The sequence below is a fragment of the Dama dama genome, chromosome 17 (genome assembly GCF_033118175.1).
Source record: "Dama dama isolate Ldn47 chromosome 17, ASM3311817v1, whole genome shotgun sequence".
In the NCBI taxonomy this organism is placed as follows: Eukaryota; Metazoa; Chordata; class Mammalia; order Artiodactyla; family Cervidae; genus Dama; species Dama dama.
Window position 1 is genome coordinate 22,044,985 of NC_083697.1, and position 20,456 is coordinate 22,065,440.

The 20,456-nt window shown below is 40.4% G+C and overlaps 1 long non-coding RNA gene and 1 other non-coding gene across 2 annotated transcripts in view; one reads left to right on the forward strand and one right to left on the reverse strand.

The window, feature by feature from the left end:
- Nucleotides 1-20,456, forward strand: part of LOC133071638 (uncharacterized) — a 264,630-nt gene that overhangs the window by 174,245 nt on the left and 69,929 nt on the right. The gene's annotated exons all lie outside the window — the stretch shown is intronic.
- Nucleotides 7,140-7,211, reverse strand: TRNAF-AAA (transfer RNA phenylalanine (anticodon AAA)). Its single transcript has one exon. It is a non-coding gene; the product is annotated as a tRNA-Phe (tRNA).

Sequence of the window (20,456 nt, forward strand, 5' to 3'; positions counted from 1 at the left end):
TTCTGGAGCTGGAGAACTGAATAATGCATTAGAAAGCATTGAAAATAGAGCAGACCATATAGAAGAGAGCATTAGAAAGCTCAAAGACAGGGGAAAAAAAATTAAGAAATTCTCTGAGGGCTATCCAACTCTTTTAGGAAGGGTAACATTAGGGTAATGTGTATCCCAGAAGGAGAAGAGAGGGAGGAGGGAGCAGAGAATTTATTTAAAGAAATAATAGCTGAGAACTTCCCAAACCTGGGGAGGAAACTGGCTATCCAATTCCATGAAGCTAGGAGAACACATGATTATTTCAATGCAAAAAGACCTTCTCCAGGAAACATTATATTAAAACTGTCAAAAGTTCATGACCAAAAAATTTAAAGGCAGTCAAGAGAAAAGGCTTACAAAAGAGACCCCTTTAGCCCTTTAGCTCTGATAACATCAGCATATTTCTCAGCAGCAACTCTACAGACCAGAGGAGAGTAGAACAACATAATCACAATATTGAAAGATAAAAACTGTCAGCTAAAAATACTCTGTCCAGCAAAGTTATCCTTCAGATGTGAAAGAGAAATAAAGACTTCTGAAAACAATGGAAACAGTGACAAACTTTATTTTGGGGGGCTCCAAAATCACTGCAGATGGTGACTGCAGCCATGAAATTAAAAGAAGTTTGCTCCTTGGAAGAAAAGCTATGACCAATCTAGACAGCATATTAAATAGCAGAGACATTACTTTGCCAACAAAGGTCCATCTAGTCAAAGCTATGGTTTTCCCAGTAGTCATGTATGGATGTGAGAATTGGACTATAAAGAAAGCTGAGCACCGAAGCATTGATGCTTTTGAGCTGTGGTGTTGGAGAAGACTCTTGAGAGTCCCTTGGACTGCAAGGAGATTCAACCTAAAGCCTACCCTATAGGAGATCAGTCCTGAATATTCATTGGAATATTGGACTGATGCTCCAATACTTTGGCCACCTGATGTGAAGAACTGACTCATTGGAAAAGACCCTGATGCTGGGAAAGATTGAAGGTGGGAGGAGAAGGGGATGACAGAGGATGAAATGGTTGGATGGCATCACTGACATGAGCTTGAGTAAGCTCCAGGAGTTGGTGATGGACAGGGAGGCCTGGTGTGCTGCAGTCCATGGGGTTGCCGAGTCGGACATGACTGAGTGACTGAACTGGACTGAAATGAAAACAAATAAAGGCTGAAGGAGTTCATCACCATCAGACCTGCTTTACAGGAAATGGTGAAAGGAGTTCTATCAGAAACAAAAAGGCAAAACCACACAAAACTGTAAGGTGATAGAATCATAAAAATGCAAGTCTATATCAAAATAAGTTATTAAACAGTTGTAAAGGTTAAAGGAAAAAAAGCAGTAAAAATAGCTCTAGCTACTTCAGCTTTCTAACACATTCACAACATGAAATGGGGAAATTTGAGACAATAAAAACAAAAGGGGAAAAGAAAATGGACAGAACCAGTACAGGCGAATAGAGATAAGAGGCTATCCTTAGAACAAGGACTGTTTTATCTAAGAGATATTCTATACAAACCTTATGGAAACCACAAAATATAAATCTAGAGCAGAGACATGAAACAAAAACAAAGAAAACTGTCATAGAAAACTACCAAACTAAAATGGCAGACAGAAACGAATGGAAAACGAAATTATGGAGCTATAGAGCAAACAGAAAACAAAAAATAAAACAATAGTCCTCATGTACCAATAATCAGTCTAAATGTAAATGCATTGAATTCATCAATCAAAAGACACAGAGTGCTGGATAGATTAAAACAGAAAAACTATACACGGCTTTCAGAAGCCTAAAGACAAACTCAGCTCTAAAGACAAACAGATCAAAATTTTTATGGAACCACAAAAGAACTCAAATAGCCGCAGCAATGCCAGGGAGTGGGGGAAGCTGGATATATCACACTCCCTGAATTAAACTTAAACTAAAAAGCATAAAAGTAATCAAAATAGCATAGTATTGGTAGAAAAACACTAGTTCAAAAAGATATATGCAACCCTATGTTCATTGTAACATTATTTACAATAGCAAATATGTATGGAAACAGCTGAGTGCCCATGGACAGATGAATGGATGAAGATGATGAATCCATGTGCACCAAGAAAAGACTGGGAATAAGCATCTTGAAGCATTTGCCCATGGGGAAAAAATCTCTAAGCTCTTAGTTGACAATAAATGCAAAAGTTTAAAGCTGAAAAACAATACTTTCAGTATGATCCCTTTCATCCCTTAATAATGTTTTTAAGTAACTTCACAAAATCCAAACAGGTTTATAATGTGATATGATTACAAAACCAAACAAAAGCATCTGTTGGGGATTCAGACTGCCATAAAAGAAGTATGTGACCCTGTTTAATGGAAATAAAGATTCCTCATGTAGTAAATATAGGACAAGCTTTATTCACTGTTCTTATTCAGTCACTCTGTCGTGTCTGACTGTTTGTGACTCCATGGACTGCAGTATGCCAGGTTCCCCTGTCCTTCACCATCTCCCGGAGCTTGCTCAGACTCATGTCCATTGAGTCAGTGATGCCATCCAACCATCTTGTGCTCTGTTGTCCCTTTCACTTCCTGCCCTCAATTTTTCCCAGCATCAGGGTCTTTTCTAATGAGCTGACTCTTTGCATCAGGTAGCCAAAGTATTGGAGCTTCAGCGTCAGTCCTTCCAATGAATATTCAGGATTGATTTCCTTTAGGATTGACTGACTTGAACTCTTTGCAGTCCAAGGGACTGTCAAGAGTCTTCTCCAACAACACAGTTCAAAAGCCGCAATTCTTCAGCGCTCAACCTTCTTTATGTTCCAAATCTTACATCCATACATGACTACTAGAAAAACCATAGCTCTGACAATACAGACTTTTGTTGGCAAAGGAATGTCTCTGCTTTTTAATACACTGTCTAGCTTTGGCATAGCTTTTCTTCCAAGGAGCAAACATCTTTTAATTTCATGGCTGCAGTCACCATCTGCAGTGATTTTGGAGCCCAAGAAAACAGTCTGTTACTGTTTCCACTGTTTCCCCATCTATTTGCCATGAAGTCATGGGACTGGATGCCATGATCTTTATTTTTTGAATGTTGAGTTTTAAACCAGCTTTTTCACTCTCCTCTTTCACCTTCATCAAGAGGCTATTTAGTTCCTCTTTGCTTTCTGCCATAGGGTGGTATCATCTGTATATCTGAGGTTATTGATATTTCCCCTGGCAATCTTGATTCTGGCTTGTGTTTATCCAACCCAGCATTTCACATGATGTACTCTGCATAGAAGTTAAATAAGCAGAGTGACAATATACAGTTCTGACATATTCCTTTCTCAATTTTAAATGAGTCCATTGCTCCATGTCTGGTTCTAACTGTTGCTTCTTGAACTGCACACAGGTTTCTCAGGAGGCAGGTAAGGTGGTCTGGTATTCCCATCTCTTGAAGAATTTTCCACAGTTTGTTTGGATCCACGCAATCAAAGGCTTTAGCATAGTTGATGAAGCAGAAGTAAATGTTTTCTTGTAATTCTTTTGCTTTTTCTATGATCCAACAGATGTTGGCAATTTGATCTCTGGTCTCTGCCTTTTCTAAATCCAGCTTGAATATCTGGAAGTTCTCAGATCACATACTGTTGGCTAGCTTGGAGAATTTTGAGCATTACTTTGCTAGCATGTGAGAAGAGTGCAATTGTGTGGTAGTTTGAACATTCTTCGGCATTGCCTTTCTTTGGGATTGGATGAAAACTGGCCTTTTCCAGTCCTGTGTTCACTGCTGAGTTTTTCAAATTTGTTGGCATATTGAGTGCAGCACTTTTATAGCAGCATCTTTTAGGATTTGAAATAACTCAACTGGAATTCCATCACCTCCTCTAGCTTTGTTCATAGTGATGCTTCCTAAGGCCCACTTGACTTCACACTCCAGGATGTCTGGCTCTAGGTGAGTGATCACACCATCGTGATTATCTGGGTCATGAAAATCTTTTTCGTATAGTTCTTCTGTGTATTCTTGCCACCTCTTCTTAATATATTCTGTTTCTGTTAGGTCCATACCATTTCTGTCCTTTATCGTGCCCATCTTTGCATGACATGTTCCCTTGGTATCTCTAATTTTCTTGAAGAGATCTCTAGTCTTTCCCATTCTGTTGTTTTCCTCTATTTCTTGCATTAATCACATAGGAAGGCTTTCTTTTCTCTCTTTGTTTTTCTTTGGAACTCTTCATTCAGATGGATATATCTTTCCTTTCTCCCTTGCCTCTTGCTTCTCTTCTTTTCTCAGCTATTTGTTTTTGTTTTGTTTTGTTTTTAATTTAAAAATTTTTTTTATTTTTTCCCAATTATTTTTATTAGTTGGAGGCTAATTACTTTACAATATTGTAGTGGCTTTTGCCATACATTGACATGAATCAGCCATGGATTTACATGTGTTCCCCATCCTGAACACCCCTCCCACCTCCCTCCCCACCCCATCCCTCTGGGTCATCCCAGTGCACCAGCCCTGAGCACTTGTCTCATGCATCCAACCTGGACTGGCGACCTGTTTCACAGTTGATAATATACATGTTTCAGTGCTGTTCTCTCAGGTCATCCCACCCTTGCCTTCTCCCATAGAGTCCAAAAGTCTGTTCTATACATCTGTTTCTCTTTTTCTGTCTTGCATATAGGGGTATCATTACCATCTTTCTAAATTCCATATATATACATTAATATACTGTATTGGTCTTTATCTTTCTGGCTTACTTCACTCTGTATAATAGGCTCCAGTTTTATCCATCTCATTAGAACTGATTCAAATGTATTCTTTTTAATGGCTGAGTAATATTCCATTGTGTATATGTACCACAGCTTTCTTATCCATTCATCTGCTGATGGGCATCTAGGTTGCTTCCATGTCCTGGCTATTATAAACAATGCTGTGATGAATATTAATATATAAGCAACTCCTACAGCTCAATTCCAGAAAAATAAATGATCCAATCAAAAAATGGGCCAAAGGTCTAAACAGACATTTCTCCAAAGAAGACATACAGATGGCTAACAAACACATGAAAAGATGCTCAACATCACTCATTATCAGAGAAATGCAAATCAAAACCTCAATGAGGTACCATTACATGCCAGTCAGAATGGCTGCTATCCAAAAGTCTACAAGCAATAAATGCTGGGGAGGGTGTTGAGAAAAGGGAACCCTCTTACACTGTTGGTGGGAATGCAAACTAGTACAGCCACTATGGAGAACAGTGTGGATATTCCTTAAAAAACTGGAAATAGAACTTCCACATGACCCAGCAATCCCACTCCTGGGCATACACACCGAGGAAACCAGATCTGAAAGAGACACGTGTACCCCAATGTTCAACAAGGATTTCATTTAGATATGAAAGTTTTCTCAGCTATTTGTAAAGCCTCCTCAGACAACCATTTTGCCTTTTTCATTTCTTCTTCTTGGGGATGGTTTTGATCACTGTCTCCTGTACAATGTTATGAACCTCCATCCATGGTTCTTAAGGCACTCTGTCTATCAGATCTAATCCCTTGAATCTATTTGTCACTTCCACTATATAACCATAAAGGATTTGATTTAGGTCATACCTGAATGGTCTAGTGGTTTTCCCCACTTTCTTCAATTTAAATCTGAATTTGGCAATAAAGCATTCATGATCCGAGCCACAGTCAGCTCCTGACTTGTTTTTGATGACTGTATAGAGCTTCTCCATCCTAAGCTGAAAGAATACTATCAATCTGATTTTGGTATTGACCATCTGGTGATGTCCATATGTAGAGTCTTCTCTTTTGTGGTTGGAAGAGGGTGTTTGGTAAGACCAGTGAGTTCTTTTGGCAAAACTGTTAGCCTTTGCCCTGCTTCATTTTGTACTCCAAGGCCAAACTTGCCTGTTACTCCAGATATCTCTTGACTTCCTATTTTTACATTCCTGTCCCTATGATGAAAAGAATATCTTTTTTTGCTGTTACCTCTAGAAGGTCATAACCTCTAGAAAGCATATAGTCTTCATAGACCTGTACAACTTCAGCTTCTTCAGCATAAGTATTTGGGGCATAGACTTGAATTACTATGATATTGAATGGTTTGCCTTGGAAACAAACAGAGATTATTCTGTCATTTTTAAGATTGCACCAACTACTGCAATTTAGACTCTTTTGTTGACTATGAGGGCTACTCCATTTCTTCTAAGGTATTCTTGCCCACAGTAGTAGATATAATGGTCATCTGAATTAAATTCACCCATTCTGGTCCATTTTAGTTCACTTATCCTAAAATGTCGAGGTTCACTCTTGCCGTCTCCTGTTTGACCACTTCCAATTTACCTTGATTCATGGACCTAACATTCCAGGTTCTTACACAATATTGTCCTTTATAGCATCAGACTTTACTTTCTCCAAAAGACACGTCCACAACAGAGTGCTGTTCCACTTTGGCTCAGCCACTTCATTCCTTCTAGAGCTATTTCTCCACTCTTCTCCAGTAGCATATTGGGCACCTGTCGAACTGGGGAGTTCATCTTTCAGTGTCATATCTTTTTGCCTTTTCATATTTAAATTTCAGTCCTTCCTATTGAATATTTAAGGTCAAATACTTTAACATATCTGATGTTTTATTTTCCTATCAGTAAAATAAAGCAGCAATAATCCATTCTTAGAGCTTTGGAGGATTAAAGAGATAATGTGTAAAGCAGTGGAGCATAGGGCCTGGTACAAAATCTGTCCTTAATTAATGTCAGTTCTCTTTCTCTTTCCCCTCCTCTTTCCTAGCCCTCCCCCCTTCCTTTCACACTATATTTTTTAAGATTTCTTTTTTAATATGGACCATTTTTTAAAGTCCTTTTTGAATTTGTTACAATATTGCTTCTGTTTTATGTTTTGGTTTTTGGCCTTGAGGCATGAACCCACACCCCCGTGCCTTGGAAGGTGATGTTTTACCGATGGACCACCAGGGAAGTCCCTCCTTTCACATTAGACCACTCTCTCACGTATTGGCCTGGGAAGTGAAGTGAAGTGAAGTCTCTCACTCTCATGTCTGACTCTTTGCGACCCCATAGACTATAGCCTACAAGGCTCCTCCGTCCATGGGATTTTCCAGGCAAGAGTACCGGAGTGGGTTGCCATTTCATTCTTCAGAGGATCTTCCCAACCCGGGGATCGAACCTGGGTCTCCTGCATTTTAGGCAGACGCTTTACCATCTGAGCCACAAGGGAAGACTTGTAACATGCTCGGAACAGTACTGGCCTGGTAAGGGGATACTTAATCATCAAGAGAGATAATGGAAGAGTTCTTAGCAGAGTTAAAGCTATGAAATCTAAAATAGCTTGAGCCAGCCCCAGCAGAACTTGAGAATAATAAGTGGGATAGAAAGAGTTGGAGTTCCATGTAGAAAGAAGAGAAGGGGGCCCAAGAGAAGCAATGCTGGGCAGGCAGACTCAGTAGCTCAGGTCAGCTGTAGGAACTTGCAGAAGATATTCACATGTGCAGCATGTTTCAGAAATGTCTCCTTGACTAGTAGTAGGAGGCCGACAGGCAGATTGATGAGTATCCACTCAGAGCCCGGGTAAGAGCAGTGGCCAAGGAGGAACCAAAGAAATTAAAATCCCAGTTGGATCCAAGCAGGTCAGAGGACCGTGAGCTATAGCCAGAGACCAGTTAGACAAGTCCTCTGACAAAAGCCTGAGGAACTGATGAGATTATTCATAAGCTTTGTTCTTCAGCTGGCAGAGCTGTTCTGAGGAGCCAGGAAAACTCAAAGGGAAGCAGATAAGGACCAGGGGGAAGATAAATGCTTCCTATGAGTTTCTTAGCCACAGAGAGCCAGAAATTGATTTTTAAAATATTTCTTTACAAATGAAATCAAAACTGCTTAGGGACAGGAGGGAAGAAGGTTAGCAATTCCTTGCTTCTAGGAGCAAAGGTCAATCTTATGAAATGACCTCCTTAAACTATGGTTCTCCAGAGAAATAGAACCAATAGGATATGTCGAGACATTTAACAGGAGCTTTTTTATAGGAACTGTCTCACTCAATTATGGAGGTAAATACTGCAATTTGCCATTTGCAAGCTGGAGAACAAGGAAAGCTGATAGTGTAATTCCATCTGAGTCCAAGGAGAATCAGCAGAACAGAGGATACAAGCCCCAGGCTGAGTCCAAATGTCCCAAAATGGAATGGCGCAGATGATGGTATAAATCTAGGTGCAAGTCCAAAGACCTAAGAACAAGGAACCCTAGTGTTCAAGGGCAAGAGAAGATGAATTTCCCTGGTCAAGCATAGAGCAAATTTTCTCCTTCCTCTACCTTTTTGTTCTATTCATGTCCTCCAGCAATCAGTCCTAAAAAGAAAACAAACAGTTTTCTTTTGAAATGGTTGAAATGGGTCTAGTTGAAAATGGGTCAAAGACTTTATCAGACACTGCACCAAAGAAAATATACAGATGGCAAATAAAAATATGAAAAGATCCTCCACATCATATGTCATCAAGGAAATGCAAATTAAAGCCACTACTCACCTACTAGAATGGCCAAAATCTCGATCACTGACAATGCCAAATGCTGGCGAGCATGCGAACCACATGCTGTTATTCATTGCTGGTGGGTGTGTAAAATGGTACGCGTACTCTGGGAGATGGTGATTTCTTGCAAAACTAACATACTCTTACCATATGATCCAGCAATCACGATCCTTGGTATTTACTTACTCAAAGGAGTTGAAAATGTATGTTCACACAAAAACCTGTACACAAACATTTATAGAAAGTTTATTTGTAATTGCCAAAACTTAGAACCAGCCAAGAAGGCCTTCAGTAGATGAATGGTAAATAAGCAGTGGTACATCCAGACAATAGACTATTACAGCACTAAAAAGAAATGAGCTACAAAGCCATGAAAAGACATGGAAGAACCTAAAATGTCTATACTAAGTGAAAAAAGCCAATCTGAAAAGGCTAATACTATATGATATGATTCTAGCTATGTGGGAGTCTGGAAAAGGCAAAATTATTGCTTAAAAAAAGAAAAGGAGAGGGAGGCCCAGAATGGAGTCACAAATGCTAAGCTCCACATTACCAAACCGAGACTTAACTTACAGTTTCAAATCTCCTAGAAATGGAATCTTAAATCAGTTGCTCAGGAATTGCTGATGGACCCTAGCTAGGTGATCTGCCTGATAGACGCCTGCCATCCTCTAAAGGACAGTAACCTTGCAATAACCAAGCTGCTTTTTTGCCTAGTATAACTTCCTTTTCCCCACTCTTTTCTGCTGAAAGTCTTTTGTTTTGTACAGTTCCTCAGAGCTTCTTTCTCTTTGCTAGATTTAATGCTGCCTGATTCAATTTGATTTTTGCTCAAATAAATTCTTAAAATATTTAATATACCTCAATTTATCTTTTAACACTATGAAGACAATAGAAAGATGAGTGGTTGGCAAGGGTGGGGTCAGGAAAGAAAGAGATGAATAGGCAGAGCACAGAGGAATTTTAAGGCAGTGAAGATACTCTGTATGATAGTGTAATGATGAATGTATGTCATTATACATTGTCCAAACCCATAGAATGTATACCAACAGTGAACCCTAAGGTGAACCATGGATTTTGGGTGGTTATGGTGCATCAATGTAGGTTCATCCTTGGTTAAAAAAAAGTAAGTTATGTTAATAATGGGGGAGGATATGCAGGAATAGGGGCAGGAAACAGACGGAAAATCTCCATACCTTCCTCACAATTTTGTTGTAAGCCTAAAACTGCTATAAAAAATTTTAAATATCTATGAAAAATAAAATAAAAAACCATTGTTAACCTACTAGATTGTTAAAGCTTAACAAGATTTATAATACCTAGCTGGTAAATATATGAGAAGACAGCACTGTCATGCAATTTCCATAGAACCACATTATGGAGCAAACTCCCTGGGGAGCAACTTCACTTCTAAACATTTTTCTGACAATTCTTTAAACAAATGTCAAAAGAGAAATGTATCAAATGAAATTTTAATAGCAGTATCACTTGTAATCACACACACACACACACACACACACACACCAAAACAAGACCAGCCTAAGTGTTCATTCATAGAGAAATAGTTAAATAAACCATGGTATACTGGAATAATGTAAAGCCATGAAAAAGAACGAGTTAGATTTTCATGTACTCCTAAGAGTCTCCAGGAGGCCTTGTTCAGTGAAAAAAAAATTTGAATATGCAATGCAGTATGATTTCATTTGGTTTAAATATATGTATGAATATATATGTATGTTTATGCACAGAAATTTTCTGGAAGGATAAGAATATGAGCATTATCATAGTATAATTCTATTTATAAAATTTCTGGAAAGAAATGCCTTACAAGCCACATGCCCTTTAACAATCTAACTTTTCAAACTTGAGTTTTCTTGTCCCTAAAAGGAACATGAAAATATCTGTCCTGCCTATTTCACAAGATTACCAAAGGGATAAATAGACTGAAGATTTCAAAATGCTACATAAAGGTTATGGAGCACCAGCGTGGGAGACCTCTTGGCACCAATTTCCCCATGTGCAAGAGGGTTGTACTTAATGGAGAAGTGGTAGATGCAGGTCAGGACTCATGTGACCTCCGAGGATGGACTCATCTGCCCGAGAGGCTGTTGAATAGGAATTTCAGGAAACGACAAGAGTCATTTGAGGACACATTTGAAAATGTTGAGAACTTTATTTCTGTGCTTTCCTTCCCAACGGGAAGGAATCATTCTGAAGCTGTAGTGGAAAGAAAATGGACTTTGGAGTCTTGCCAGGATTCAAATCCTGGCTGCACTCTTTTCTATCTATGTGACCTTAAGCATGTTTACGAACCTCTCTCTCAATTCCATTTCCATCCTGTAAAATGGGGGAAAGAACAAAACTTCCTTCATAGAGTTGTAAGGACATAATGCCTAGCACAGCATAGGCACTTGACAATCAAGATCTGTAATTTTTGCTAATATTTTCCTCTACCTACACATAAATAACAGGTTTGTAATTTTAATGTCAATACAGTTAAATTTAGCCAATATGAACAAGAAGTGCTTCCAGGGTGGATATGAATATATCCCTCTTACTGGAGCAGAGTTTCTCAGCAGTAGTACTAGTGACATTTTAAGGGGGATCATCTTTTGTGGGGAGCTGTCCTGTGTACTACGGGATGTTTAACAGTATCCCTAGTCTCCACACAATAGACTCCAGTGGCATGCCCCCAGGGGTAACAACCAAAAATGTCCCCAGCTATTGCCAAACATCACCAGGGGCAGGCAGGGGAACAGTTACCCCCAGGTGAGAACCATCGCTATAGGAGACTTTTCTGGGAATCCAAGGGAAGATAGGAAACAGTTCCATCTAGGACAGGGCAATGGGAAGAAGACGTTCAGAGACATAGGGTCAACTACAAGTAAGGGTTTCAATACAATGTAGAACTGTTTTACATTCAAGCTGAATATTTACCCAGGAGTAAATGGCAACCCACTCCAGTGTTCTTGCCTGGAGAACCCCAGGGATGGGGGAGCCTGGTGGGCTGCCTTCTATGGGGTCGCACAGAGTCGGACACGACTGAAGTGACTTAGCAGCAGCAGTAGTAGTAAGCTAATATAAGGGATGAATTAGAAGGATGTTCATTTTAGCACAGAGCTTAAAAGTTTAGATAAAATGACTATACAAAGCCCACTTAAATATTAGCTATCAGCAAAACTACCTGAAACATTAGAAGATAGCCTACGCTCATGACAGGAGATTTAGGTAAATAGTTTTTTCCTCTGAGTCAAAATCAGAAAATAATTAGATACAGATAGGTCCTCTAACATTATGGAGAATATTTTCCAAAAAGAGACTGGAATAGATATGGCCTCTATCCTCGTGTGTCTTAAATAAAGAAGTCAGTTCAGTTACTCAGTTGTGTCTGACTCTTTGCGATCCCATGGACTGCAGCATGCCAGGCTTCCCTGTCCATCACCAACTCCTGGAGTTTACTCATACCCATGTCCATCCAGTCGGTGATGCCATCCAACCATCTCATCCTGTATTGGCCCCTTCTCCTCCTGCCTTCAAACTTTCCCAGCATCAGGGTCTTTTCCAGTGAGTTACTTCTTCCCATCAGGTGGCCAAATTATTGGAGTTTCAGCTTCAGCATCAGTCCTTCCAGTGAATATTCAGGACTGATTTCCTTTTGGATTGACTGGTTTGATCTCCTCGCAGTCCAAGGGACTCTCAAGAGTCTTCTCCAACACCACAGTTCAAAAGCATCAATTCTTCAGCACTCAGCTTTCTTTATAGTCCAACTCTCACATCCATACATGACTACTGGGAAAACCATAGCTTTGACTAGATGGACCTTTGTTGGCAAAAGAATGTCTCAGCTTTTTAATATGCTGTCCAGGTTGGTCATAGCTTTTCTTGCAAGAAGCAAACGTCTTTTAATTTCATGGCTGCAGTCACCATTTGCAAAGAGTTTGGAGCCCAAAAAAATAAAGTCTGTCTCTGTTTCCATTGTTTCCCCATCTATTTGCCATGAAGTGGCAAAGCTGTTTTCTTGGAATCCCTTACCCTACTGCTCTCCACCCGGGTGCCCTTTTCCCAATAAAATCTCTTGCTTTGTCAGCACATGTGTCTCCTTGGACAATTCATTTCCAAATGTTAGACCAGAGCCCAGTTTTGGGCTCTGGAAGGGGTTGCCCTTCCTGCAACAAATGGCCACTCTGGCGGGACTCTTCTTCACTGAAACTGACATCCTGATCACTCGGGGTACTCAGGGACCAGCTTGCCTGCCGATGGACCAGACCCAGTGGCTGCAACTGGGACCATTTTGTCCCTGGTCTCCTCCTTACTCGGACAACTGGCCAGAGTGCCCCAACCAGCTAAGGAACAAGAGACTTTATTGACCTCTCTCCCCTTTCCTCTCTCTTTCCTCTTCTTAACCTTTCCTATCCTTCCCCTTTTTTCTACTCCCCTGGTCCTGGATGCTGGAATCTGGTCGAAGGCCCTCAGCCTAAGCTGAGGATTGGAGACTGCAGTCACCATCTACAATGATTTTGAAGACCAAAACAACAAGTCTTCCACTGTTTCCCCATCTATTTGCCATGAAGTGACAGGACTAGATGCCATGATCTTAGTTTTCTGAATGTTGAGCTTTAAGCCAACTTTTTCACTCTCCTCTTTCAAAATCACTGCAGATGGTGACTAGAGCCATGAAATTTAAAGCCTCTGATAAAGTAATATGTAGTTCCTTATGAGATTGATAATGGTAACTGTAACTCTAGATATGGGAAGATGCAATAGGAGGGAATGTTTTCGTGGACCAAGAGGCTAGTAAGACAGGTGATCCAGAGAATTTTGGATACTGTTTTATGACCTAGTCCAGTAACAGCACATTGAGTGGCCTGTCAAAAAAATCTTTGCCAAACCTGAGATTTCACATTTTCAGCATCATGGGATAAAATGGTCATGAAATGCCCCCCTCAAAATCATGGTCAAGTTTATGAGCAGAAAGGGGCTCTGCCAACTGAAAATTGACACTTGCCATCTACATCTACAAAGATTAAATCATGGCTACTGCAACTGCTGACCTTCAAATCCCCTGAAAGGAGTTCAGGGTGAAAATCAGGAACGAGGCACTCTGGGAAAAACTGGCAGAACAGGCCTTCAGATAGTTAGATCTTTTCAGGAGAAGATTTTATGAGTCCCAATTCTTGCATCTTCTCATACCTAGAGAAACACTGACATCATTATTGGTGACACCTGCTTTGGCTATTAAGGAAAAGTTTACAATTAAAAGTCAAAATAGAGTAGCTATGGTTCAGACATCCTGGGAAATAACTAGGTGATACTATGGGTGTAATATCAGACTAGACCTTGTATTGCTAAACACTTGAATTTTCCGAGTCATGTCAGGCTTGGATGCCACCATTTTCAAAACAATCTGCTGGAAGCTAGTAACTGCAACCTTACTTTTTATAAAATTAGGCAACTGGCTACCTGGCTGCAAGTCTGCTTGTAGTACCAGGTCCAGACTAGGTTTCAGGCCTATTCTTCTAAAAAGAAATCTGATTTATTTTGTCTATTAAAATTCTAGTTATCACTCCTCCAACTATTTCTAACTGGGTCTATTCCACCAAGTGGCAGACCAAGGGATGGAGATTTTGATCATACAAGACTCAGATCTAGAACTTGGAACTCAGGAATTCTTCCAATTCATTGTCTATTCTCCAAGCTGAGGCAGTCCTATGCCCCATTTTGACAGGAAGTTATCACAATCATAGTTGCCCAGTTCCCTAAATTAAAACTGAGCAGAACTGTGGGGCTCCAGAGTATAGATCTATTCTGTGTTCTCCACTTCTTGTCTGTAGGATATAGGCTTCATTCAGCCTCCTTGACCTTCCCTGAGGTCCAAAGGGTGGATTCAAATAATTGCTAATCAGGGAAGGGAGGGGATACAGAAACAGGAGGAACAATCAAAGGTTGATACAGCCTCCAGACAGGGTCCTGGTTCCTACTCAAAGAAATATGCATAGCAATGTCTTTGAGTTCTTCTACAGAACTGGAGCCCCCACCCAGGTGGAGGATGGTAACTTCAGGCTGAACACAAGATTCCTGGAGCACAGCTCTGTTGCCTCACCACCCACCAACTAAAAAAAAAAAAAAAAAAAAAGTCACAAATCCTGCAGCCCTCACCCCAAATGTTGCCTCCTGTTTCTGGGACCAGTGATGGCATCCTGTTAGGTCTCCTGTTTGGCCCCTGTCTATTTCATCTCTGAGAGGAGCCAACAGTTTCAAACTAAATTGCTGTTATTACAAGGGTGAATGCTGGTTTCAGACAAAAAAATACCTTGACTTAGATCAGGTAGAGAGAGACTTCTGCTCTGCTAGGCAGGCCTATGCCCATGTGCAGCAGGAAGAACTTACAGAAGAAAGAGACCTTTGCCCCAATTCCCAAGAACTATCTTGAGTATGAAGTCTCTCAGTGGGGAGTTGTTAGCGAAAGCACATTGACTGAAACCGGGGACCCTGGCCAGGCACCATAGAAACCATTCACATGAGTTGTTTTATGACAGCAGGTCCTGGTGAGAAACATGAACCTAATACACCAACCAAAAGAGTTCAGGAAAGGTCAAAAGGAGACATCACATGTCCGATCACCTCCCAGAATCCTTCTCTCTGGCATCCATCTTGGCCAAACAAGGCCTGCACCACCAGGCAGGACTTGGAGTCAGAGTCACTTCAGTTCATTTCAGTGGCTCAGTCATGTCCGACTCTTCTCGACCCCAGGGACTGCAGCACCCCAGGCCTCCCTGTCCATCACCAACTCCCAAACTTTACTCAAACTCATCTCCATTGAGTCAGTGATGCTATCCGACCATCTCATCCTCTGTCATCCCCTTCTCCTCACCCCTCCAATCTTTCCCAGCATCAGGGTCTTTTCAAATGAGTCAGCTCTTCACAGCAGGTGGCCAAAGTATTGGAGCTTCAGCTTCAGCATCAGTCCTTCCAATGAACACTCAGGACTGATCTCCTTTAGGATGGACTGGTTGGATCTCCTTGCAGTCCAAGGGACTCTCAAGAGTCTTCTCCAACACCACAGTTCAAAAACATCAATTCTTTGGTGCTCAGCTTTCTTTATAGTTCAACTCTCACATCCATATATGACTACTGGAAAAACCATAGCTTTGACTAGATGGACCTTTGTTGGCAAAGTAATGTCTCTGCTTTTTAATATGCTATCTAGGTTGGTCATAACTCTCCTTCCAAGAAGTAAGCATCTTTTAATTACATGGCTGAAGTCACCATTTGCAGTGATTTTGGAGCCCAAAAAAAGTCAGCCACTGTTTCCTCATCTATTTCCCATGAAGTGATGGGACCGGATGCCATGATTTTGGTTTTCTGAATGTTGAGTTTTAAGCCAACTTTTTCACTCTCCTCTTTCACTTTCATCAAGAGGCTCTTTAGTTCTTCACTTTCTGCCATAAGGGTGGTGTCATCTGCGTATCTGAGGTTATTGATATTTCTCCTGGCAGTCTTGATTCCAGCTTGTACTTCATCCAGCCCAACATTTCTCATGATGTACTCTGCATAAGTTAAATAAGCAGGGTGATAATATACAGCTTCACATACTCCTTTCCCAATTTGGAACCAGTCTTGTTCCATGTCCAGTTCTAACTGTTGCTTCTTGACTTGCATATAGATTTCTCAGGAAGCAGGTAAGGTGGTCTGGTATTCCCATCTCTTGAAGAATTTTCCACAGTTTGTTGTGATCCACAGAGTCAAAGGCTTTGGTGTAGTCAGTAAAACAGAAGTAGATGTTTTTTTTTGGAACTCTCTTGCTTTTTCGATGATCCAACAGATGTTGGCAATTTGATCTCTGGTTCCTCTGCCTTTTCTAAATCCAGCCTGAACATCTGAAAGTTCATGGTTTACATACTGTTGAAGCCTGGCTTGGAGAATTTTGAGCATTACTTTGCTAACGTGTGAGATGAATGCAATTGTGTGGTTGTTTGAGCATTCTTTGGCATTGCCTTTCTTTGGGATTGGAATGAAAACTGACCTTTTCCAGTCCTGTGGCCACTACTCTGTTTTCCAAATTTGCTGGCATATTGAGTGTAGCACCTTTATAGCAGCATCTTTTAGAATTTGAAATAGCTCAACTGAAATTCTGTCACCTCCAATAGCTTTGTGCATAGTGATGCTTCCTAAGGTCACTTGACTTCCCATTCCAGGATGTCTGGCTGTAGGCGAGTGATCACACCATCGTGATTATCTGGGTCGTAAAGATCTTTTTTGTATAGTTCTTCTGTGTAATTTTGCCACCTCTTCTTAATATCTTCTTCAGTCTGTTAGGTCCATACCATTTCTTTCCTTTATTGAGCCCATCTTTGCATGACATGCTTCCTTGGTATCTCTAATTTTCTTGAAGAGATCTCTAGTCTTTCCCATTCTGTTGTTTTCCTCTATCTCTTGCACTGATCACTGAGGAAGGCTTTCTTATCTCTCCTTGCTGTTCTTTGGAACTCTGAGTCAGAATGATTGGTTAAAAACAACCTGGAAACTAATCCCATCACCATAAAACCCAAGACTGTGAACTACATGGCAGAGCAGTTCTCTTGGATTCTCTTACCCTACTGCTCTCCACCTGGTGCCCTTTCCCAATAAAATCTCTTGCTTTGTGAGCACCTGTGTCTCCTCGGACAATTCATTTCCAAGTGTTAGACCAGAGCCCAGTTTTGGGCCCTGGAAGGAGTCCCCCTTCCTGCAACAGGGCCACCTGGGAACTGCACTCACCTGTACAGACATTACTAAATGAAGGGAGTTCTTATACACACATTTCCAATTTATATGACATCTTAAATCTGCCAAAGTTACCAAAGGTTATCATATGAGTTATTTTTCAACACATATTCACACCTACCAGGTGCTAGGCACTAGTCCAGGATGTAACTGTGCACAATTAAAACATCTATATTTCATTAAATCTAAGGCACTTTGCAGTTGGTGCCTTCTTGCTCTTTCCAAATGGTACCAAGGAAAGCTTTTAGATATCTACACCAGGACTGCTACTGGCTGGCAGAGATTGTAAGATACCATAGATTTCAAGTTGCAACCTGATTCTACAGGTTTAAATGAAAAGAAATACATTTTAAAACTGATGAATTAGACAATAGGTAATATTTTTGGCGTGCTAACTCTGTGCCAGGCACTATGCTAATGATCCAGACTGATTTTAGTTTGGAATATCTGCATTCAAGTTAAAATTTTGTCCAAGTTACAGTTTCCCAAGAACATGGGAGATGCTTGTTTTACAGCTTTTTAACTAAATTACCTAAATACAGTTTCCCTGTTTGCAACTTAGAAATGCAAGGTTTATTTTCTTTCCTAATTTTGCCAATTGAGAATTCCTCAAATTGTAGATCCTGAATTTTAAGCAGGAGACATTTATCATATAATTTGTTTAAATTAAATTCAACCAAGATTTCTTTACTACTTATTTTGTAAGAACTATGGTAGATACTCTGAGACTGAGCTATTGCTATCTTGAAGCACAGATGTTATTAGATCCTATAAGCTGTGGCAGAATGGCCTTTGGGCTGAGAGTCACATGTTGTAGACATATGAGAGAAAACCAATCTATTCTAATGGGCGAGGGGCGAGGGGCGGGGAGGGTGATCAGGGCCAGCTTGATGGAGACACTGGCATTTGAGTTGGGTATCATGAATAAGGCTTCAAAAGTGGAGAACTAGTCCAATCAAACATTTTTTTTTTTTTTTTTTTGGTTGTTTTTCAGGTGCTAAGCCAGGTCCGATTCTGTGGACTCCACTACGAGTGGAGTGGGGGCTCCTCTGTCCTCCACTGCTTCCTGGAGTTTGCTCAGATTCATGTCCGTTGAGTCAGTGGCGCTATTTAACCATCTCATCCTCTGCCACCCCCTTCTCCTTTTGCCTTCAATCTTACTCGGTATCAGAGTCTTTTAAATACAATCAAATATCAAACAGCCTCAAACCATGGATAATAATGTATGACTGTGGGACATGTATATTTTAGAGATGATGTCTGACAGAAATCTATGTTACCCTCGAGTATACTTAAAATTCAACGACATTATGTTTTATTATTTATGTTTTGTTGGAGGAGGTAATCAAGAGGATGTGATGGCCAGTTGTCCCCTCTAGCTGGACTGGGTTATTCAGAGGATCCTCACCCGCTCCGCCTTCCTTGCAATGCACACTCTGCCCCACGTTCCCACAGTGGGAGTTACTCCAAGGACATGAGTAAGGTGTTGTTGGGACCATCTAGACTCTGTATGTGACTGAGCCCAGTTAAGGCCTCTATACAATTTTTTATGATTCTGGGAGCAGGAGCAGAGATTTACTTGTCTTGTGGATGCTAAAGATAAGTTCCAAAGGAGTTCCCTTACTTAGAATAACTGCCACCTACTAATCTGTACAGTGCCCTGCTTCTTTTGTTTGGTCTCTCCTTGCCCTCCACATACAGAGGCCAGTTTGAAAATTAACATTTATTAAAATCAACTCTGAGCAGAATTTTCTGATCGGAAATAAGTGGAAAATATTTTTTCTTAGGTCCAGAAACTTTCAGAAGAACTTTAAAAGTCTTAAAAGATTTTTATGTTGAAATAATTATAGATACACAGAAAGTTGCAAAAACAGATGAGTCTCATGCTCCCTTCACCCAGCTTTGCCCAACAGTTATGTCTTACAGAATCAGAGTACAATGTCAATACCAGGAATTAGATATCATCTCAATTGTTGTGTAGTTCCATGTCATTTGATCATGTGAGAAGATTTGCATAATCACCCCTGCAATCAAGATATAGAGCTATTTCATCATTACAAAGATCTCCTTGGTGCTTTTATAGTCATATTCACCCATTCTTCCCCTGTAATCCTAACACTTAGCAACCACTAATTTATTTCCCATCTCTACAGATTTTTCATTTATAGAATGTTATACATGGAATCACATTGTACTGACCTGTTGAGATGGGCTTTTCACTCAGCATAATGGCATTGAGTCTCATCCAAACTGTTGTGTGTACCAACAGTCTCTTTTTATTGCTGAGTATTTGAGCAATGGGGCTTCCCTGGTGGTTCAGATGGTAAAGAATCTGCCCACAATGTGGTAGACCCAGGTTCTATCTCTGGATCAGGAAGATCCCCTGGAGAAGGGCATGGCAGCCCACTCCAGTATTCTTGCCTGGAGAATTCCATAGACAGAGGAGCCTGGTGGGCTATAGTCTGTGGGGTCACAAAGAGTTGGACACGACTGAGCGACTAACATTCCAGCAATAAATATGACATAATATGGATGTGTTGTAATTTATTTAATCATTCATCTGTTGAGGGAAATTTTCATTGTTTCCACTTCTTAACTGTTATGGCTACGAACAACTGTGTATAGGTTTTGTGTGGGCCCAAGTTTTTATTTTTCTGGAATAAATGCCTAAGAGTGCAATTTCAGGGTCATAAGATAACTACATGTTTAGTTTTTTAAGAAACAAACTATTTTCCAGAATAGCTGCACCATTTTATGAGGACCATATGAGGGAAGATAATTCTTAAAAGAGTCATCTCTGCTTAAGAATCCCTTTAAGCTGTAAAGAGCTGTAAGTAGCACTTTCCTACAACTTATTTACTGTTTCCCCTATGACATTTGGCTGCCAAAACATCTCCCTTTCTCTCTTAATCTGTTTCTTTCTACCGCAATTGGACTTTTAGTGTGTGGTGAAAAAATAAACTGCTCACTGCCGGAAGCAAAATTCCTAGCTTTTTGTTTAGAAGGCAAAGGTGAATCAGGTATTGTAAGGAAAATAACATTGCTCTGATAAAATCTGCATGAAGGTAACTGAGGGTTTCCCAATCATTCCACCTCCTCAGTTCAGTTCAGTTTAGTTCAGTGGCTCAGTCGTGTCCGACTCTTTGCAACCCCATGAATCGCAGCACGCCAGGCCTCCC